The following is a 24,797-nucleotide window of genomic DNA, read 5'->3' as shown; positions in this document are numbered from 1 at the left end:
ATTTTCTTATTTTAAAAGAAACAAAGAATAAACAAACAAAACAGAGCTATGTGGCTGTACGGAGTGGGTGAGTGTGTATTAGGTGGCCTGTTGCCTGCCTGAGCACAGATGGTGGCAGAGCAGGATGTACCGACCTGTACTTTTGCCCACAGGCGCACGCACACATACTCACGCACACACACACACATACATACATACAGCATAATCACATATGCATCCATGCATATGTGAATACTGCCCTCATACATACACACCCACACATAGGTGCTGATCAGCCAAGTTAAGAGCTCATTGTATGGCACAGGAAGTGACTGCAGATAGACATATTGGTCATTTAATAAGGTGTCACACGTGTTTTACAAAGATCACGAGTCAGAAACCCAACATACTCTTCATTCTGTAATTAAAACAGCTCATTTCCTCCTTTTAACGGGAATGCAAGACATCCAGACATGTCGATCAAAGACTGACTGCGGTTCACAGAAACATCCAAGGCCAAACAGGATAATTAGTGCACTGGCACGATCAATACTCCTCGCGTGGGGGTTGAATGCAGAGGGGAAAAAAGCAATCTAAGGAACATTTGGAAGAGAACTGCTAGGGAAAGCAAAATTCAAACAGGCTGCATCCATTACAAAGTGAGAGATTTGCATCAGTGGGAGGGATTCCACTCACTGCATGTAATGAGTGAATACAGGAGTGGTGCAGGATGTCCTGCTTTTTAAACCATTCCATATTAAAACCACAAATATTCATTATTTATATTATTAACAGAGAGGGACACAACCTATTGATTACTAACAAAAGCTATTGAGAGATCCTTAGTGAGCAAGACGGGAGAGGCATGCCAAGGCGTAAAGACAGGAAGACGGATAGATAGGTAGATGAATGAAGGCGATGGTGCTGCCGATCGATCGGTCGAGGAAGAGTGGAGCTCTCTCGAGGGTAGTGGGGCCTTTTTAGCACTGTGTGAGAAGAGAAGGATGACATGTTTCCCTTTTGAGGTGCTGAGTATGTTAGGGAACGCTACGCCATCGGGGCCAGGATGGAAAGACGCATGTGAGAAGAGTGTGTGGCCACGGCCCTCTGTGGCGTGACAGACGGTGAAAGCAAGTGACAAACAGAGCTCTCTGAGAGAGGAGAGGAAGACATACTGGTTCTCCAGACTCCAGCTCCCCGCCATGACTCTGGGACGTCAGCCATGCCCTGCCCATGCTCGCTCAGTAACAGCCGTCAAGAGAAACACAGAGCTTTTGAATTGATCTGGAGCCTTTTTTTTAAAACATATTCCCATTGTCTTTCTGGAAGCACTTCAGGGGGAACACCAATTAAAATGGGCCAAAAAGAGCACGACAAGCATACCTACAGTCAGCCCTGTACAGTGAGTTGTAGAAGGTGGAAGCAGGAGGGTGGAACATATTTTGTCGTCATAGACAATCCCGCCACTTGTAGGGTGGAAAGCCTCATGACATCCTTTAAATCCCAAATGACACAATAAAAAACAATTAAATTACAACATTATTACCTACAATCAAGATATATTTTTTATTCAACAAATTACAAAAAATGCAGCTCTTAGTACCGGTATATGTATAATATGCCATCTACATTAAAATGAATGATGGGAACATGGCTTCCGTGGAAATACAAAATTGCTCACGGATTTCCAGAATGATAAAAAAGATTGTAATGACTACCCCCACTCACAAAAAGGCAAAAATGAAAACATGATGTGGGCGTCGACCGCCTTCCCTGCTGCAGATTAAGGTTCTGACACACAGCTAGGAAATCCATTTGAGCGAACAAAATAAATAAAACATTGAGTTTCACCATTTGCACCTTGGCAACAGCTTTACTATTATTAGAAGACTGGTCGGTGCAGGAGAAACAGAGACAGAAAAGTGTCCAGACAGGCAAGACTCACACGCATAACCCAGTCTGAAATTGATATTGTGACACTCCACACAAACACAAAGGCTCCACACAAACTCATATCATTCACTATTCACTATAAATAATAACACCTAGTACAGAATATTGTAAAGAAAAGCAATTGAGATTAATCTCATTTTCCTTTTAAATATAACCCTTAAAGAAATAGTTAGACATTTAAGGAAATGCTTATTTGTTTTCTTGGCAAAGTTAGACAGAAAGATACTCTATTGTCATATCTGTACACTTATCATGGAGCGCCAACTAGCCACCGGTTAGCTTATTTTAGCAATAAGGACCGGAAACCACGAGTCTGGCTCTGCACAAATGTAACTAAATACAACTGCCAGCACCTCTGACGCTTGCTAATTAATACGCTATAACTCCCTTCTTTATTCCATGCAAAAAACTAAGTGTAAAAATGACGCGTTGAGGGTTTTCACGCGGTATTATGTGCCAAACTATTTCTTGGCTGGGACCAGTGACTTCCTAGAATCTTGGAAGTCATTGTGAGGTTAGCTTAGTGCAAAGACCAAAAGTTTTACTAGCTAAACGGTTGCTGACTGTATATTTGGCGTTCAAACATGAGCATATCAATCCTTTCATCAAACTGTAAATATAGATTTTTCCTAAAATGTCAAACTATTTCTTTAAAAAGATAATTACCCAGAACTAAAAAGGGGGACCTCGGTGACAAAATGACGGAGATTTAATCGGTAATGGCGCTTTCCTTTTCTTTCATTTCCTTCACACATTCAGCTTTTTAGCCTGCAATGCACAGGACAGTTGTCCATTGTCTCTCTTAATTGATGTCAGCGCCCTGAGGTGCATTAGTGCGTTACAGGATGTGCGCATGCTGGTGTGCATTTGCCCTCTCTGTAAGAAGCTACCGGCCTCGCCCACCAGCTGCACAATACAGCCAGAGAATATTGATTATACTGCTCATGGAGGCAGAATAAAAGCTTGGGGGATATTTTTCTGACTGACCTGTTTGAGTGATAGTGAGGGACAATATTGGCCACAGTGGGCAGAAGACCTACTGTAGAGCGTTTTTTCATCGGGATTTTCCATAGCCTGCAGGAGCGTCTAAAAGCAAGACGGATTTATTGAGCAGGAGAGAAAAGAGACGTAAACCACAAATCCCTCACACTGTCCAATCTGCAAACATGGCACATCTCTCCTGGTCAGTTTAAGTTATGCAGCATCACATGCAGGCATTTGGACCAACGCTATTCAATAACACCTGCGGGCAGAAGATCAATGGGAAGATTTTGTTAATATCAAATTCTCACTTTACTTTGATTAAGTTAGCATCTTTTTCATCCTGCTGGCACAGAGCTGCGAAAAAAATAATTGAGATTGGATGTCTTATCAGATATTCCAAGATCTAATTAAAGCAAAATGATTTGTCCACATTATAATTGCTCAAATCCAGAGCTCGTAAACCTCTCTTCAAGCCTCACTGGATATTCCTCACTGCCAGAGGATCATATCCATTTATCAGGCAAATAGAGGGAAATGAAGGGATGATAATAAATATATAAACTAGCTTGAGTTGGATGGGGTTAAAAGTGAGCTCAAACCCAGTGAAGGTTGTAAATGTGAGTAGTAAAGGGAAGAAACAGAGGTGGCACTTGGTCACAGCAATGTTACAGCCACAGTGGGGCAGTAGTCCATTAAGCTATGAAATCTCCTCAGCAGCAGCATTCACGGCATAATTCACCTGGCAAGTATTAGTGCTGAAGGTTAGTAAAGTTAGCATCTGTCGTTGGGGAATTTAAATAAAAAACTAGAACCACAGGACTTCACAAACAGTGATTACGGCTCAGAGCTCTCAAGAGGGTCCTCCATTGAAAACACTGCACAAATCAATGTTTATGACCATCGTAAAAAAACTGCAAACTAGAAAGCCCCTAAAGCCCGAATCATCCATAAAATCTGTTCTCTACACACCGTATTCAACCAGCTCCAAGCTGATTTAACCTGAAACCAGTCCACTGGCCCTTCATCTGAGCCTGCAGTTTAGTCTTAAGAACAGTGAGGCACTGGTATTACTGCTCACAGTTATACTGATCTTGTTTTGGTAATATTGTATATAAATCAGCATCACAACGATATTCATTACAACCATTTGAAGTAGAATATAGAGAAGAGTATGCCAAAGCTCTGTGAAGCAAATTCATAAGACATAACTATAGAAAATGTAATGATCTGTGCTACTACAAAATGCCATATATGGACAGTTTGATCAATTAAAACAGTATTATATGAATAAAATAACAGCAATAGTAAAATGAGTCTTGTCCGCATTAAACATAGATTATCTCATGATACATAATTAAGGAACTTCACCCAGGGTGATTGTTCGCCTGGATTTACTTCCCTTTTAGTAGCACAGTAAGAATACTACTCATTTAATTTTACATCCAATCAAACTATATTTGCCACCCTGATTGAAAAAAACTTGACTGATGTAAAAAGTAGCACATTTTTATATCAGATTTGTATACATCATTTACATTAAAATAAATAATATTTAGCACAAAAAAAAAAAAAAAAAAAAGCCTTTTTAAAGGTAATCTCAACGAGAACTCGATCACAGTTAGCCTGAGTTGAGGATAACCAACAATTATATATAGGCATTATAAAATCATTACTGAGCAACATAAATTGTTTTATACACACACAGCGGTTGGATATTTGAAGGAAAGGCAGTAGAATGTAATGGGATACGCATAGTTACACAGGAAAGGGTAAAGAAAGCATGGATTATTCATGTCTATTCCCACAGTGCAAACGGCTCCTTCTTGATGGATTGTGCTCGGGGCGCTCCTCCCTGCTCAATACCAACAGAGCCAGGCAGCCCAGCCTCATGCTGCTCCGTGCAGCCGTGATGATGAGCTCCCCCAGAATCACAGACAGGGCCAGCGGCTCTCATCTCCCTTCTCTATACGCAGACATAACGATGGTGTGTGGTCTGAGGTGAACCTACATTTAAACTAGAGTATCAAGAGGAGGGTAGTAGAGCAGAGAGGTAGCAAAGGACAAGTGCTGACAGTGTTGACTGAGCTTATTTTAGTTTAACTGGAGAGGAAGTAACACAAATGGGGCATACAGGCCTGTCATACCAATTAAATGACAGGTGGGGGTGCAAGAAGACGGTGAAAGTTACGTAGAAACCCTGTCACCTTCAGTGTAGTGCAGCTACATGTACTGAACATATTTTCCTGCAACAGTTTGTGATCCAGACTTTGAAATGCATGTCTTTGGGAGGATGGGTGAGCTCACCTGGACTCGCGCCAAATGGTAGATGTGGAAAGGCAGCAGGCGTGTAAACGCAAGAATGAGGTGATGCTCCGACTGTCAGGCAGTGGTCCCATCACTGCAGATAGAAAGAAAGTGAAAATAAGTGAAATGAGACTTTTTTGGTTCCAGTAAAGTTGAATAAAAATAAATAAAAAAAAGGGATAGAGATTATGGCTCCAACACAAATTAATCTGCACTGTAACCTCAATTACATTAGACATCATTCGATTAGTTTAATTAACATACATAATGGCTTCAATTCACATTAATACAGAAACTCAATAGATTAAACCTACATAATGAAACATAAGTGAATAGATGCAGAGATAACCGGGATGAAAGGAAGCGTCTCTGATGCCTGCCTTCAATGATGTGCTCAGTCTGCAGCACTGAAATAGCTTTCCCTCTACATGAGCTCTGAACTGAGGGTGAACCTGAGCTCCTTTTTGTACTTCTCTCTAAAAGAGACATATCTGTAGACAGCAGGAGTCGCTGCCAAATTTCTCTTGGCAGAGGATTTAAAAAGACGTTCAATATAAAGAAATCCAACACGATATGGGTCAAATCTCAAAAACAAATATTGCCTTAAACCGTCAACACCCTAGACAGCAAGTTATAGTGCAGACTGTCTGGCCTGCTGATGAGAAACTGAGTAATCCTGAAATGTCACACTTTCAGCACATTCCATGCAATCTCCTAGCATTCAGCAGGTGAAGATGGACAGCAAATTAACTCCTCTAATGGTCAACTAACCATTCAGAATACCTTAGCAACAGTTAGAATCCTTCACTCTGCAGACCTGAACGCCAACCCGTGACTTCCTCCAATGAGCTTGCTTCGCCGCAAAGGGGAGGAGGCTGCCGCGGGCAAATAAAGCAGGGAATCGAACAAAGGGAGGAGGCTTCAGAAACACTGTTGGACCATCAGTATTCCACCCACATCCACTGCTATCACTCCCCACACTCATTGAGAGCCCTATTTAGCTTTGCGTGTAATTATTCTGTCACTTAACAACAGGCAGACACCACGCTCCGTGAATGAGCAGACCCGTGCTCAACAATTATCATCAGTACTGAAGTCTTTTCCTGGGCCGGTGAGCACATCAAGGTTCAGGAATTTTTACACGGATCTGTACAATTTGCCGGCAATATTCCAGACAAACCACAGAGGGAAATATGTTGCTTTAACATTCAGAAAGAAGCCCGTCAAGTGCAACCCGTTTCTCTGAAGCATAAGCCCAATTTTCAATCAAATGAATGTTCAAATGAATGTTCTTCCTCACTGGAAGAGAGACTTCAGAGATATATGCATCAATACATTTTTATTCTCTTGATGTTGGGAGTTCAGTCAGTACTTGAAAGGTTAGCTGTACTGGTGAACTGGTGGGACTTTAAGAAGTCACCCACATTTTCTAAATACAGGTACATCATTGAACCTTCACAAAGCTCAACATGAAACTATGGGGAGAACAGGGATGAACCACTACCTTGTGGTTTCAGGATGACCACTCTCCATGAACATGATAACTTTACATAGTACAAAGTACACATAAAACGTCATTAATAAATAGATGGCAAAATGCCTGTATACTTTCATGGAAATGTTTACGTTACGCCGTTAACAGGTTACGCTTGCGCGACTCAACGATTCTTGGCATTTTGCTAGAAGCCTCCGTGAGATCTTTGTGAGGTCTTTTCTGCTGTTGCGTCTCTCAAAACAGAATATAGATCTCAGCTCAACATTGAGCATTAATTAAGAGCGGCCGTATCTAATCTACAACACTGTTTAAACAATATTTGTAGAGGAACGCAGCTCACTGCAGCCACTAATACTGATACGTGATGGCTCACACATCTGCACTCATGTTGTTCTGCACAGGTTGAACGTTATTGTTCTTATCTTGAAAATATATTCATGCAAAACAGGTTATTTGAAGCAACAATAAGTATTTTTTTTTTGCCAGATATTAGTTTTTTTTTGCACACAAAGAACTTTATTTGCATTGTTCTAACAAAGTGATTGCACATGTTATTAGTTTTGTCTGATTGAGCAATCTGATTTACTTGAAAGGGATTTTAATTTTCTTCATTCTATTATTTGAAAAAGCACAAATGGAGGAGTCACAAAAAGTTGGGGCCCGACAGAAAAAGTTTGAGAACCACTGAGCTAGCATGATGTACATTAGCTGGCCAATACTCTACAAACAGCTTAATTATTTTACAATTTGATGGCTGCACACCAGCTATGATCTCAATCAATTTTGATGTCACATATCGTATAGCTAGTATATATAGTATAGCTAAGGACAGTCACCTATACCAGCTATACTGCCATTTATATAGACGTTTAACTATGTCTACTAACGTATATTTTTAACTGGTGCTTTGTTTATGTAGCTATTTATTATATGTTTGACCAAAACAAGATTTCACTGTATGTACCTACATTAAGTACTATAAAAACACCCTTACCCGTTTCTTCTTTAACACATTCAATTGCATGATTTAAAAAAATATATAATAATCATATCTGAGCAACAGATTGAGTTGGATTGCTTGAAACCATTCATGGCTTTTAGCATGTCACATACAATTCAAAATCAGGAGGGATTTGCCCAAAATCCTCCCAATAAAAGAAAACCACAGCAAGTTAGTTAACCTTGACCCAGACAGATCAGGTTACATGTTCGGAGCTCTTTGTACTGTAATGCTCAATCTGAAGCAGGGCCCACGCAACATGAACCGATAACTCTGTGCTATTTGGAGGTGTTGTACTCTTTGGCTGATCACCCTCCCCGCAGGCCTACAGCTCCTGAGAGGCTGTGTGTGGGCAGGGTGGGTGCAACGGGTCACCTCCTGACTCCTCCTCCCACAGAACTCATCCACTCCACTCTGATGCAAACATATGTTCTGAGGAGATAACACTCGTAGGATTATATTTTTTCAAGTGAAGCTAGTCAGCCTCTTCTTTTCCTAAACTGTACGATACACAGGGTGGTACCAGCAAAAAGTAAAAATTTAAAAAAAAAGGTTAACTTCCAAACACAGATTAAGACCTAAATCACTATACACATGGATCCCATTGAAGTATACAAACAAACAATATCAAATATGTCTATCTATATATCAAACATCTTCTCAGTAGAGTAGTACGTATTCATTCATTTCATGTTTGCACACATGCAGCAGAGTTTGACTTGAGCTGATCTCATCTGAGCTTTTTTTCAAATTCCTGAGCAGGCAGAGAGGCAAGATCTCTTCCACTGAAATAACAGTGTAGTCTTTCGCAAGATGTTATAAAACACACTTCCACATAAATCAGTCCAGCTCAAAATGCCTGGCTAATCACATGAACAGCCCACCATCCTCCCAAACCTTTGAACGGGCTAATCAAATATGCTCCCTCTCCCTCCAGAGGTCTAATCCCTCTTAGCGAGGAGGTAAGGAACGTGCCACCTGCTTCCAGTCATACAGCTCGAGGCCTGACTGCCCTTGTGACACCACGCTGCCCTTAATCTCTTGAACAAATGCATAGCTTCATCCCGATACCGCTGCTTGATCTGGACTCACCACAGCATACACACATATTTCCACCATCACTCCCAATCCTTTGAACTTGCTTCCAGGCCGGGATTAATAGACTTTGACCCAGAATATTCATTAGAAATTTTAATGAACGCATTAGTGTTTTTCTCATTTATAAACAAAGTCTGTGAGGGGGAAGTAACATTTATCGAACAATCCCATCCTATGAGACAATCAATTCAGCAAATAAATAGATTCACAATTTTCCAGGTGCTCATACTTGCATTGAAACCATTTTTGCATGCTGTAATTATTCCATGTTCATACTGGCAATTATGAGGTCTCTTCTGAATTTGCTTCAATACAAGCGATGAGGTACATAAGCCTATATCCTCATTCAGAGCAAAAATACGTTCCAAAATGTATATGAAGCAAATATACCGCTCCCGCAGACTGACTTAGAAAAAATAAGTAGATGTCTTCCAAATTGACTGTCTTGTTACAACAGGGTTTACTCTTTGTCATCTATCCATCTACCACAGCTCATGGTAACATTGTCTGTAGGGGGGGGAGGGAGGAGGGCAATAAAAAGGAGAAATAAACGGCAAGCAAAAACAGTTTTGATGTATATATTTTCATGTTTTGGTATTTTTTAAAGACGCTCTTTAAAAAAAGTGAACTTCTCCTTTAATCACATAAAATATATTGGATGAAACCAAACTGCCTGAGTCACTGTGGCGAGACCAGCGATGGACTTCCACAGTGAGGACGAAGCTTCTGTTCTAGATTCACAAACTGGCAACCGTACACGTACAACTGCAGTAATCAAGGTGCCTCTGTTAAGCAACATTTAAATTCACGACATATTACGTTTACAAAATACAAGCATAAACATCATCTGAAGTCAGGTATATGAACCTTTTAGGAGAATGCATGTGAAGAGTTTCCACCGAGCTTGCGACACTGCTCTCAGCTGAGACGATGATAAATATGTGAAATGTATGAGAATACTCTTTGTATGAGAGATCAAACTATACGTAATTGTACTTGACGTGGTCAATTCGTTAAACGCTGAACAGTGGATGAATTAAATCTTGTATTGAAAAGAACACAATCGTCTTCCACAAACGGCCTCCACAATCAAGGGGGATCAAATCAGATCAGGTTGAGATCCGAGTGTACGGGAAAAGCAGAGTTCAGATGGATCTCTGTATCAAAGTTGCCTTTAATTTGCTGTTGCAGTAGCCCATTCAGGATAACACGGGTTGTTTAAACAAGGCTGGAGATGTCAGGCTGCATTAGCATCCAGGCAGACTCTGCACCCAGAGGATTCTGCAGTGCCGGGAAAAATCAGTCATTAAATTTGCAGGCGCTCTGCAGAGCTCCACCTTCTGCTTATGGGATGAGGGACAGCACTTTATGGCCAGGATGCATTTACCACAGCACAGGTTCATATTTCTGATTCCCCAGAACAGATAAAGCGTCATCTGTAATATGACACAAAGACCCAGAACGGTTTTGGTGAAGTTTAGTTGTACAAAGATTTTTTGAAGAGATAGTGTGCCGTCTTTGAACAGCAGGGTCTTGAAAGTGCCCATTCAATATTTACAGAATTCTAATAAGACTGTGCTAAAAATAGACATTTGCCTGTACTTCATGCTTAGAATACGAGGTGTTCACGCTATTATACTGTAGTCTTTAACAACTGTTTACATGTATGTAAATGTGCTTTTCTAAATAAAGGCTGGGTGCTGTAAAATTATTCAATAAAAATCAGTGAACGACTGTGTGAAAGTTAGCGTCCACTTTATTAGCTACCTCTACAATCTAAAGCAAACCAACCATTTTCATTATGCCTACAATGGTTTTGTACACCGTCATAGAGGTGTTAATACAATTATGGTGCTGAACTTGACTGTTTTATATCATTTGTATACATTTTGCATTTCAGGCGTTTCTAATATTCGGCCCCCTTTGTATCTAGAAACCCTTCTCAATATATGATGAAGCCCAGTACCTTTAACTATAACCTCAATAATAAGATAATTTACACATTTCCATGTCACGATAAATTGAACGTCCTAAACTACCCAAAAGGTAGAATTCATGGCAGTGTTGTTGTGGTGATTTGAATGAGATTGTACACATGTACCCAGAGAAGAGGCCAGGGAGTGTATGACAACTAATGTTTAAGATTTTAAAAACATTTATAATATTTGCTCACAAAATAATGTGCAATGTACGACATCATAGTAAAAGCGGTTTGGTGTTTGCGCAATAAAAAAAAAGGTGACTGCAAAAGGACAAATGTTGCAATTTATGAATCTATTCAAGTTTGTTGTTGTGGCAGCCATTATTTGAGACATACCGAATTCACAATTGTAGCTCTGCCATTATCAATTGATTGCCGACGTGATATTTGCCACTCTGCTGGTTTCTGCAGCTAAACATTGACTTTGTTTACAGCTCTTTGTTCATCTATTGTAAACAAAGGATTTTTGATGTTTCTCATTTCAAGTGCCCTTCCCCCGTCTACCTTTTGTCTCTGAAAGCCCTGGTTTGTTGTTAGAAGCCTTCAATTGGAGCCTGCCCCCTCTCTCGCCTCAAAGCGGGTTGCAGATGAAAAATTTATGACTGTATGCCTTGAAAACCTCCATTTGAAGTGCTGCTGTTCCACTGATGCTGCCCCCAGTGATGGCGACTGCGTCTGCCGCCTTCATTCGACCCGCGCTTTTCCTCACAGTGGGAGTGCTAATCAGGGAGAGAGGGTGGGACAGTGTCCATGGTTTTACACTCCTTCAGCGGTATTCACTAATCAACGACATTTTTTTTTTCTGCCTGTGTGCAACAATAATACATTGATTAGCTACTTTTAAAAGCCACAAACTATAAACTCGTTCCCACAGTTCTCTCACAGTACAGCAATGCGTTTGGTGTTTGTCAGATTTCTAGATGATATCATACAAGAAATAAAATACTCATCGTTTTTTTTTTTACCTCTAGTAATGACTGTCATATATACTGCATCTGATACCATTAATTGTAAATGATAACTTGCTGGATGCCCTGTTATTTCAGCTTTACGACATTAAATAGGCAGTTTGCAAAATACCCGGTGACAATCGGGGGCCCATAACTCGTGCCTCAGTGTTATGCTTCAGTCTTACACAAGGTCAATCATTGCACAAGGGACATTTTGAAATTGATAACATATACCTTTGCGAATTTAGCACACATTCTCAAAGAAATGTTATAACAAAAAGTAAAAAATGTGATCAAACTAAACATTGCAAGACCCATTAATAATCAAAAGTTTAGATAATTTAGCTGAAGTCTTGCAAACTGATGAGTAGCAAAGAAGCAAGATGTTGTTCCGAAATAGGATTGTGTAATCTTCAAATATGTGTATTGTGTAATGCTTAAGATAGGACACTCGCACCATATCAAATAGCTGTGAACCATGTCATTAAATCATTCAGCGAGAAAGGAATGGACCTGGAACCTTAAAAAGATCTTCTCACACATCTCTTAGGTGGTTGTGTAATGTGCAAACAGAGGAAGCAATAAAACAATATGCTAACCAATGAAGGAGTAACACAATATGCTGATTAATGCCATTATCATTCACACATTAGCACAACTAGACATTTAAAAATATACTAAATTCTTTCCAAATAATACAAAATAAAGAGAATGATGAGTAGAAGATAAAAGGACTAGACTGCTTTCATACTTGAGCCACAGTCAATGTACACATGTGTCACAGTACATGGAAAATATTTTAAATTTTTTTTAGATTTGACTAACACTAGAAATGCTTCTGCTCAAAGGCCTTGGCAAAGCCTGCTCTCATGCAGCAAGTCACACTGGTTTCTAAGCAACAGGTAATTTCACAACACATGCTGCTGTACGTGCAGGAGCAGCTTTTCATAGCAGGGTTTCTAGCCAATTTAAAGTCACATCTGATGGCAACCTTGAGCCACTCAATACTGTTCACAGACCTCTGTTCAAAGCTGGAGGGGGGGATGTCACACTTGTCACTGGAATAATTAGTTGAGGACAATGAAGCACAATTAAGTAGCATTCATCTTCAGCAGCAAGGTCTTCTCCAGCGCCACATGGAGCTACATTCCCCCGCACAGCCTCATGTTTCCAAGCGCAGGTTGCCGGGTTTAACCAGTTATGATGAAAACCGACCCATCACGAGGTGGCTTCAGAGAACGTTTAGAGTTTTCAAAATATTGAGTCAAAACGTAATGTTCAAGTCTGAAGGATTCACACAGGAAGACTGTGATAATATCATACTGTGTGTGGAGATTGTTCAAAATAAATCCTTGACAAGTCTGGAGAGTCAATGTTATCATTATTGTTCTATACATGTACATTCATTACCGACAGAAACTAGTCATACAATGTGGAGTTAAAAGATAAGCCTGTTGATTTTCCATACTTTTCTTCTTAGTGTGTGACTATTTGTGTCAGTATTTTATCCTGACTGATGATCTTAAAAAGCTATTTCTAGCTAAGAATTGACCGTGAGTGCAAATTTTGATAAGCCAATCAATACAAATCAAGAATCCAACTTTGTTCATCACAAACATGTTGTTGTACCTCATCGCTACATAAACACATGTGTATGTAATGTCTTCAATGAGAGCTCAATGCTATATAAAGGCAGCGCCAGTGTCACTCCACAACAGACTGCAGCAATCGGTCATGTTATCGTGACCGGGTCTACCGATTACATAATTTGAGCTAAAGGTAAAATAAAATAAAGTAACATGCTGTAGGATGTGTGTGTATGTGTATATACACACACTTTATTTTCTCCTTCCTCTCATCTGAAGCAGTCTAATTTATAAACTAAAAATGTATTTATTCATACCCTATTGTCTGCCCATCAGTACAGTGTGTAGCTGTTATTTGATGCAGTGAAATGTTATCCTTACCCTTGCCTCAGAAAATGAAGATCATTTTAGTTTGGGGATTCAAAAAACAAAAAAACAAAAAAAACTCTGTGCTGCTGCTGATGGACAACAACACACCATGAGCTCTGTCTCATGGGACTCCAGGCGAGTCAATATTTCAGAGCGAGACATTTTATAAGGAAGCTGAAAGATATTGGACAGGAAAAAAAAAGGCAGGAGGAAGAGTAAAGAGTAGATATAGGGGAGAATGAAGGCTGACTCCTGTTTGCCTGCTTCTGACCCAGAGCAATAACTTGTTAGCAGAGGATTTCAGGGATTCAAGCTGTCAATCAACAAGATACTCTGTAAAGGGGAACGGTCAAAATGGAGTACAGGGAAATAAAAATGTTACTTCCATTTTCTCTGGCTTTTGTTTTATCAGAGAAATGCATGTGATAAGAGATAATATGTGTAGGAATCAGTGTGCAACACAAACCGGAGACAGATAGACAATTGGTCAGCGTCTGCAGCGCAAATGCAAATCACTGCAGAGAATATTTGCATAGAGTCGTAGTTAGCAGCTTGATAACAGTATGAGTGATGGTGTCAGATATTAAACTGGCCAGCAGCATGTGTACAACTGACATCCAGCCTGAGAAATGATAGAGATATTGATCTACAAAAAGTAATTCCACACAGAGTAAGAACAGATGATTTGCCTCATGAAAGGCAAAAACCTCAAGTATCTGAAATATTGTACAACCCTAGTTCTAATTAAGAGAACATACATGTATTCTGATAGGTTAAGGATAAAAAAAAACATATTTTTTTCTAATTATTACAGGAACATGTATTCAACACAGAACAGGAAAACAATAAACCTGGTCAATACACCACTCCTGTTGTTGTTGCCGTTATGTAGCTTGTTTTTTTCCTGTTTGAATTCAAACTTTACATGTAATCTAACCAATGCGGTAGATTACATGGATCTAGCTTTTAGTGGAAACACAAACCTGGTACAAGCATTTCATGACACAATGCAATAACTGCAAAAAAAAAAAAAATCACAGCCTGATACCACAGAATAGATGTTAGATCAATGCTAGAACAAAGGCCTTTTTACTTTAAAGCAAACAGCCGAAGGCATGTAACGTCTAAATGTTGCTGCCTTCTAGATAAAAAGGAGGAGTCTTACAGTGTTGCACAGCTCCTGTTCTCCAGAGGCAGAAATTCCCAGCAGGTAAAAGGCGGATCTTTTGTCAGGATCACAGTACACTTTGAAAAATAATGACGCTCTGCATTAGAATAGTTTTCTTATCTTTTGTGCATATCAATGGTATGATGGAGATGGTGAACAGTGTAAAATTCAAACCCTATTTCTCTGTCTCTTAAATAGTGAAAATACACACAAATTGTCACTTTGAATAATGTGAAAAGACAATCTGACAAAATAGTTTTTTGGCTAATTCCACACAAAATTATTCAGGAGGAAATAAATGTATCCGCTATTATAATTAGCTTCAATAACAACACTTCTGAATTGACTGCACCTTTGGGGTCTGTTAAGCAAACTGGCCCTGAAGTGCCGCCATCCTTCCCTCATATGCAAGCCACCTCCCATCTACTCAATGCGGCAAGAACATGCAAATGACAATCTGTTGCCGTACTAATTAAGGTCTAGGTCACGTGAAAGAGAGCTGTGCGACTCCTTGAGCTCAAAGAGGCGCTGTATGACCCAATCGCACTGTGGTATTGAAGTAGTAAGGACTGTGATGTTATGAAAAGTTTGTCATGAATATTTTTTTAAGCTGAATTTAAGAGCCCTGCAATAAAAAAAAAAAGGATAAGAAGTGACATGATGGATTCTGCCCTGCCCATAGCATGCCCACAGGGGGTTTCCTTAGGGGCTTATCAGCAAACCTCTCCGGGAAACTTGACTCATTTCTCCACGTCAGTCATCCGGGGAATCAATACCATGATGTCACTGCGACAGCAGGTGGATATCAAAACCAATACTGGTAATACATCAAGGAAATGCAACTGAAGTAACACAATACTCGGCATATGCTTGCAAAAGTGCATAAAAACAGGACTGCTAAATGGTTGTAATAATTATTTATTCTATGTGGATAATTCAACGGCTAGGTTGAGCTGCAGAAATAACGTCACATATAACATCCCATATTGTCAACACGGCAAATTACAGAGCAGGTTTTAAGGAACAAACACAGAAGCGGGAGGTGACACAAATGCTGCTTTGACAATCAAATCCTGTCTTTAAGAATCAGCCACTCTCCTTTATCATATGATCCCAACACATCAGTTCAGATTATCTGAAAGTCATTTAATTACAGATCCGTTTCAAGTCAAACACTTCAATAAAGCCTGATACTCCAGTTTAAACATTTCACAACATTGTATTCTGTAAATTGCACCAGTTTTCTTTTGTGTCAGACCGTGTTTACCAAAACCTAATTTATGGCTACAAGCATTCCTCCTTTAATGTTGGATGAATACATGTGTCTTTGTTCAAGTGGTGACATGTGGAGGGCAGCCTTTTGCTAATGGAGTCTGGTGTGAGTGATCTTTGCAGGAGACATATGCGGTGTGACAGCACTACAGTCTCTGTGGGATACCGTCGGCATCAGAGAACACCCAGATTCCCGGTCGCCAGGCCATTTGTGCTGGACTGACTTTTATAAATCATCACAATGACCACTTCCCTGTCTTCAAAGAATGCGCTGCAACCTATTAAGTGATGGAATTAGTTTTTCAAAACTCCAAACACAACAAATACATTTTTGTATTATATAGCTATTCATGTATTATGTGAGGAGGCTATGCACATACTAAATGTAGAAATAGTATCTGCTGTCAAACTGTAATAAAGGTCCTTACATCAGCAGTGTAACATTTCCAAAAAACTACCGCTTCAGTAACACACCTCAAGGCAGGAACGTTTGATGACTATAATGAAAATCCCTCCGCTGACAGGAGACCAAGTAGAAACCAATATCTTTGCTGTTATGAAACCATCCTATGCTACAAGCATTTCTGTTATGAAAGGAAAACAAAATAGCATTTTGTTTGTGCCCAATGGAAACAATGTGATGCTCAATATTGATCCAGTTCAGCCATAAGCCAGAAGTCTCAGACTCCATAATCATTTCTGTTGCAGGTATAATACTCTCCCATGATGAGCAGACACATAATATGAAATCTCACATTGAAATTGTTACCCGACTATGGAATACAGTTGTATTTAAGATATTTATGTTCTCAAAATAGTTGAGACCTATGCATATCCAGTATATACTGTCTGTAGCAGAAGACAATACGTGAACTCTTTATAGTGTAATCTGGTGTAGTCCAACAACAACACAAAATATGGCATAACAAGTGCTGTAGTTATTTCAACATTTCTCTGACAGTTACTGGTGTTATTATTGCCTTTTGTTTTGTGTTTAATAATATTGTCAATCCCCTGCAATCCTTTATAATTAAAAACCTATAATTTCAGAATGACACAAATATGTAAATCTAGCTATCAGCCACATGTGTGGTCGATAAGTGGGTGTTACAGTCACCATTATTCAGCCTCCTGGTGTAGTCCTAGGAATATCCTAACATCACATACATTCTCCTTCTCCGTCTTTTGTACATAGCAGAATATTCCCCACAGCTGTTCATATCCGAGACAAGCTCTCGATTCAGCCTCATTCCAGCAGAGACGTGTGAAAGTCAAGCGTCTCTGAACACACAGTGAGACGCGGCTGCAGCTTCAGACTATGAATACATTATTCATCAGAAAGATCTAACTCTCGCAGACTGAGGGAGGGGTGGGGGGGGGGGGGGGCATGCTCTCTTATGAAAACTGGTCAAATTCAGGCCCTGTGGTACAAATGATGCTCTGCCAGACATTGGATTTGCAAACCCCATGAAGGAGTTACTGAAGGATGGTTTGATTCTAGCTATGGAAAATACACAAAAGGTTCAATACTTTGCATTTTCTTATCCAGCATTACAATACATGTTTATACTTTTCAATACAGCGGTGATCTGAGTAACCAGGATACTGAAATAAGGTTAAGATGGTTTCCAATTTATACAGCACACATGAAGTCAGACACAGGCTCCACTGTATTTATATGTTACGAATTTAATAAAAACATACTATACATATCTAAAGAAAAACACACACGCACACACACACAAAATGCTAAATATTGTGTGCGCAGAGATTCAAACCTAAAAAACTAATCAGTATTTCTCTGCCCTCAATTAGCTTTTTTTGGGACAATTTGGCATTCTGAGCTCTCAGTTGTGTGAAATCCAAATCCCTCATCAGACAAACACAGGACATGTTGTTTTGACGGGGAAATCCATATTCATAGCACGTTTTCTGGGATAATTTTACATTCTTCCTGATGCTAATAAAAAACTGCAGTTTTGCAATGCACAGCTGTTTTGTTTTGTCATGTTTGTTTTGTGGCTAAAACTGTATTTGGGCTAAAACTGTATTTCGTTAATGTAGATAATATATCCTTGAATTATTTAAGCCTTTTATTTTTCCTATAATCAGACATTTGTTGCGTTTCCCTGATTTAAAAGCTCCCGAACACCTAAATAATAAGAAATGCCATTCTTAAAGAGCAAAGTATAAAATAAATAAACAAAGCAAATTGTGCTGCTGATTTCAGGAAATAAAATACAGGTCATGAAAACATATCAATGTGATTGAACTTTCTACACTCCAGTTTATAGGTGATAAGATAAATTCAACAGCAAACCAAAATCCACTGCACACATGACCAAAGCCTTTAAATGCGCGCGCACGCACGGACGCACGCACGCACACACACACACAAAATAGAGGCCATGGCAAGGACATCATCTATCATGCTGACACGCACAACACCCCAACTAAAACAGACATCACACACAGACACACGTATACCGTGCAATAAATACTTGGTATCAATATTATCCTTTCTCTAATTTACAAACTCTATTTCATCCTCTTTGTCTCACTACATCACATAACAAAAGGTTTGGCTACACTGCGTTAGGAAAGTATTGATTCATTTGTAATTTCCTTAAATTATATGAAGGTAATATTTAGACCAGCTCTATTTACACACACAACAGAAACCTTATAGTTGTACCCAATAAACTGGCAAATCAGCATAAATATACACAACTAGGATGTCTATGAAGTATTTAGTAATAAGAACATTAAATATTAACTGTCATTTAACATAAATAGATCATCAAAATCTAATCTAATTCTTGAGTGTGTGCGGCGTGTTTGCCACGGTGTTTTCCAAACGGTTATATACAGAGGATTATTACACAGGAACTCAGACAGGAACCTGTCTCCCCGCTATAAATTCAAGCTGCTTGTCAGGCAGTCACAGCAGGAACGTGACAGACTGAGCACTGCACACCGGCGGGTCTGCGGCAAAGTGATTATGACCACTTTAATAACTATAAGGAAGATTTGTACTTGTCACAGGCTCCTTGTATATAGCCTATCACAATAACAGCAATATATCAAAACAGAAACGACCTGTAAGACTGAAATTGATTTTTTTTTTCTAGTTGCCGTTAAGGTTCAATCAACCTTACATGTCAAAATGCAATACGAAAGCTTATCTACCACAGATTATTTCCATTATAGGGCCAGAAAATGCTCCGGATAAGTGCTCCAGATATGATCACACTGATTGCTTTTGTCGAACTGAAATAAATAGTGTTTAAACTAAAATATCATCAGTATATACTGTATATCCTTCATGTTTATTTTGACACTTGTGTACTAATTTTGCTAAAATTGTAATTACCAAAAAGAAGAAATGTCCGTATTGATCATTTGTTCACTATCCAAGCAGGCACTATAAATAGTATGTAATATCCGCTCCGGTGGCCATAGAGGCAGTTAACCAGCTGTGAGCCGAGCTTGCTAGCTTCCAACTATCTGAGCTGAAAACTTCACGGGACACAGAGACTTCCGAATGTTGATCGTTGTAAAGGGTTAGAAGTCTAATCTAACACTATGTGAGATTTTTGAAAAAGGGGGTCTTACATCAATGTACGTGAGCTGTGTGACGTGCTATGACAGAGTGTCTTCCAGCAGCACCAGCCCTCAGATGTCGGTCAACTGCTGTTATGCAAACACCCACCGAAAGGCTTGAATTTAGACACCGTTAACACAAATTATCCAAAAACTGTTTTATTCTCGTTTGAAAAAGTAAGTACAATCGATGCAGCATCGATGTAGATCCTCACACAAAAATTAAGAATTTAAATTTCCATTTACCTTTAAAACTACAGCAAGGTTGTGATTTATTTTGTAGATTTACCATTAACTGTAAATCTCATACTATTCCAACTCAAGCACACATAGAACAATGTGTACGGTACAAGTGGACTCATTGTATTTTGGCCATGGGCCCAAGTGTAAATTCAACATTCAACATTATAATATAAATCCAAGCTGTTTTTAACCTAGCCAAATTTGAGGCATCTGGTCGTAGAATGGGGTTGACTGAATGTTTATGAAATGTACAACTGGCCTTCATTACAGCTGTCAACAGAGATAAGCAGTTCTTTCATGTTCGCTCAAACGTACATGTTTTTCTGCCTCAAACACACACAAATCCAATTATGTTCTAATTGAGTGTTACAAGGCTCATTGATTATGACAGAGGCAGTGCAGCCGACTGAGCTGCAGAAAAATATCCCTGGTAATTAGCCCCCTGCACCCAGGAGGCCTACAGGAGACATGATTTAATATTGAGGCAATATTCCTCAATATTACTCAATTTTAAATCGACTTGGCCAACAATGAAATGCTGGAATTTTAAGGCAGATACAATTGGATTTGTTTTATTCATCGGAGGCATCTTAAATCAATACTATTGGGTAGTATAAAAGTATCAAAATAATATCTACCACAGAATCCAATTAATTCTCTTTATTAGGACAGCTGTGAAGGCAGATTGCTAATTCAGTTGCTAGTTAATAATTATGATGGTGTGCTTTTCCTCGGGGTATGATTACTTTGCTTCCTCAGGAGTTATTTTGAGTCTGTTTGACCGAATTACTGGGAAGCAAGAGCAAGGGGAGGATGTACTCACATGCTTTCACGTGAAGGTCAAAGGAAGGTCATCTTTGGCTGGTGTGTGGAGGAACAAGTCAGGACTCTTTGGATGCATAAAAAGCTTTCACTTGAGATTTCCACTTCAGTGTCAGAGGCAGGAAGCTAATCAAGAGAAGAATAACAAACAGTTCTTGAATTCAAACTAATGGACACACATTTACCAGCTGTGTGAGCCCTGAAGGTAAAATCCTAAAATACTATTATGTTGTTAATATACACGAGTATAATATTGTTTCGGGAGGTCAATAAAGACAATATATTTTCCTGTACTATTGTCACTAATGAAGCAGTGAAAAGAGAGTGGAGCCTTGTGGCTAAAAATGCATTTGTGAAGGACATCTTTGTGCACAAAATCCTCATATAATGATGCCAAAACCACAAGAAGCTTATATCAGTAGAGACATTTTGATAATGCTTTTTTAATGTGGGGCTGGATTTGGTTGGAGTTATGGTGTTGCTGTAACCCCAAAACTGTTCTGGGATCCTGGATAGACCCTAACCCATCTCCCTTTAGAGTCACTGAGCACTCTCCTTCACAAAAACTAAAATATGGGATGTTATTGACTACAGGTCTGACTTCATGAAGGAACACAGTGAACACCAACTGCTCTCAGTGCATCAACAGAAAGTCGCATCAAGGCGACAATGTGACTGAATTTCTTACTTTGACAATAACCTGTTGATCTGAGCCTCTCACAAGTTGAGCCTCTGCGTTCAGGTGAACGTCATGTTTCTGATTAAAGTAATCTTGAAATAACAAATGGTGACAAAAGGTAAAGACAAATCAGATTTCTCGTATTCAATTAATCAAGAATTGGTCTGAAGGAAGTCACCAAGCACCAGGTTGTCAGTGTGTATCAGAAATTAATATGCCTTGGTTAAACTTCACAGTCACCACCTCCAAAACGTCTGTAAAATCTGAAATATGTGTCAGAATATAAAGTCACTTTTTGTTATGCTGAAGCAACATTGGCTGGAACAAGCTCTTCTTTGGCCTGAAATTTCAACAGAGCATAACAACCAAGCAGGCTGTCACAAAGGTCAATAAGGACACATAACATGAAGACAAGGTTAAAACACAAATGCAAACTTATACTTTGGTTTATAAAGGCTAAAATATGATTTCCATCCTTAAAAAGTCAAACCCAAATGACACAGGCTTTAGCATTGTGCAATAAATATATTGCAAGATGTCTGCATTCTTATTCTTATCATGGACTTGACCTTATAAGTCACCTCTATATGTTTCACAATAACTTTTGCATGCAGCAGCTCTTTTATGATGCTCTCGCCACAACAAGATAGAGACCGGTCAAAGTCCTCAACACACACCACATGTGAGGTGTCCAGAGTGAAGACAAGCTGCTGTCTAGCTTGTTGCTTGGTTTATGTAATTATTGAACTTTTTTCGAGGTGGGTGTATGGTGGAAAGTGATGAAAACTAAAGTCAAAAGTCCTCCAAGCCAAGGGAGCACAACTAACACGAGGTAAGATCCTGATTTCAGATTCTAGAGCATTTAGTTGGCTATATGGGCTGCAGTGTGGACATATTTAAGGACATTTAAGTGTAAACTATGGCCAGGTTACGCACAACACGCAGCATTCTTGAAAAAAAAGTATACTTACTTGGCGCATGATAAAATGACCTGTCGGTGCCAGCAGCCCCGCTTTGACATTAATCCAGCGTCCACGCCCACCTGGTGCTGCAGCACACCTGCAGGCGGTCGGTAAGTAACGTTAGCCTAGCATCTCCTAGTGCGTCAAAGTGGTTTGCATAGTTAGCTCATAAAAAGCACTTAAAATGAAACAAAGTCAATGTGACGCAGGTTAAGTAATATATGCATTAAAAACACCATCCACATTTAATAATGGAAGTCGCAGATAAGTTAGTCCAGTGCACGTGAAACAGGCACAGGTGATTAAGTTACCTGTCGTAGCTCTCGAGATGAACGTCTCTTTGTTGTCGGAAGATCAGGCTCAACTTCAAAGGCATGAAATTCGTCCACGATGTCTGTGTGAAACAAAATCCAGAGGACCGGACTGCAGCTGCCTTTCACAGAAACCGGGGACACGCATGCTCCGCGGTGGGAAGCAGCACGACAATAGTCTGTCTGCTTCATTGCTTTGATGTTGTTTAGCGAAATAACATAAAGTGTAATTTCATTAAATGCGGATAAATGTAAAGTCAACTAAGTTTGGGTTCATAAAATTAAGGATGATATTGTGGATATGAAAGTCAGCATGAAAAGTTATGAGGAGCATCTTTACTGGACAGGGCTTTAGCAGCAGGAATGGGCACGGAGGGGTGGGCAAACAACTTTTAAAGGTACCGTCAACATTTTCTATATTCATGTTCTTTTGTTTTTTGTATCGACATCTTTTTTTAAGCACTGTAAGTATTTGTTAACTGAGTCGCCCATGTTTAATTTTTTTTTGATGCATGACTTTGCTGTCTTGATGGTTAGAAATAGATGAGTAAATCAGTGATGAAATTATTATTGTTTTTTCAAGGCTCATGCTTAATATATTTCCACCCAAAGGGCTTTCGAGTTGACTTCCCTAAACCTGATACAAGTGAACTGTCCTGCTCAATAAAACTGTGCCTCTCTGTGATGTAATTATAACTGTTCAAAGCATTCTTTGTTCAGTGACCCCTTTATTTGCTGGCCTGCTTATTCTTCGGGAGCACATTTGATTTAGTGGTTTACTATGCTTGAGAAAGCGCGTTTTCTCAGGAGTGTTAGGAGGGACGTTTTGTTGCTTTTTAAAGTTGTGTGACGGTAATCCCGGCGTAATGAGTGTACGCTGACATGGAGGCAGTGTTGCAAAACTGACTTAGTCTCAGCCGGCTGCATCTGAATGCAGAATTGATCTCTGCAGACATATTGCAAAATAGATATTCAACCTGTTGTGCATGTAACAAACTATACATGTGACTGAGAGCGTGCAACTTGTTGCAGAAAGAAATTCATTTGAGCCGGGGTATTGCCATGACCGTTGACCTCGGCCTGTCTTTGTAGCACTCCCATGCTTGTGCTTTACTGACGTTGGAGGCTCTTTGCATCCGTTTGCCTTTCTTTATACTGTCACTACTGCCATCCTTTCTCTTGAATTCAAAATGATACACCTGCTGTCCAAATCGGCCTCTCTGCCAAATAAGAAATAAGTCATATTCCTGTTTTAAGATCTTCTCTTTTCAGAAGAACAGGAGGGACGATACAAAAAAGAAGAAAATAATGTAATATAGTAAGGAAAAAGCAAAGTGTTTTGTTTGTGATCCGCCAGTGCTGCTTGAGTCCAATAGGATTTAATATGTAACAGAGATGTGTCATGACTCAGCTTCTACCGAGGCTGGTGGGAAGAGATGAGCCAGGTCACACTGTCTTAAAACAAACGCATCAAATTATTGAGATTATTGATCGATTTGTAATTTTTTTGAAATTTGATTTCTCAACCAGTTGGTCAACAAAGTGGCAGAGAATAGTAAAAATGTCCATTGCAATTCCTCACATTTGAGGAGCTAGAATCTTAAAGTGTTTGGCATTTTTGCTTTGCAGATGACTTAATGATAAATGAATGATCAAATCTGTTCGTGATACATTTTATGTTGCTCACCCTATCAGTTATTAAACTAACCTTTTTGACACTAATATTTGTGAACAGGAAAGTAGGAGAATCATAAGTGGTATGTAACTATCAACAGTGCAATAGATTTTGCTCTGATGCCTATTGGGGATTATTATGATGAATAAAAAAATTAAAAAAAGTTCATAAATTGCATTTTTCCTCTCAGACTGATATTCTGAAGTCTCCTCTACTTTGTAAGTCCATACAATGGAGAGTTGTCCATGTTTATTGTTGGACATTATGTGTGCCTTATGAGCTGACAAAAGACACTGTTGGTATGAGACAAAAGCTTCCATGAAATTCCTTTCCTCGGGGCAGTGTGACTGTACCTATTGTTAA

The sequence above is a fragment of the Taurulus bubalis genome, assembly GCF_910589615.1.
Source record: "Taurulus bubalis genome assembly, chromosome: 9".
In the NCBI taxonomy this organism is placed as follows: domain Eukaryota; kingdom Metazoa; phylum Chordata; class Actinopteri; order Perciformes; family Cottidae; genus Taurulus; species Taurulus bubalis.
The sequence above is the reverse complement of the archived record's forward strand: the minus strand, read 5'-3'. Positions refer to the sequence as shown.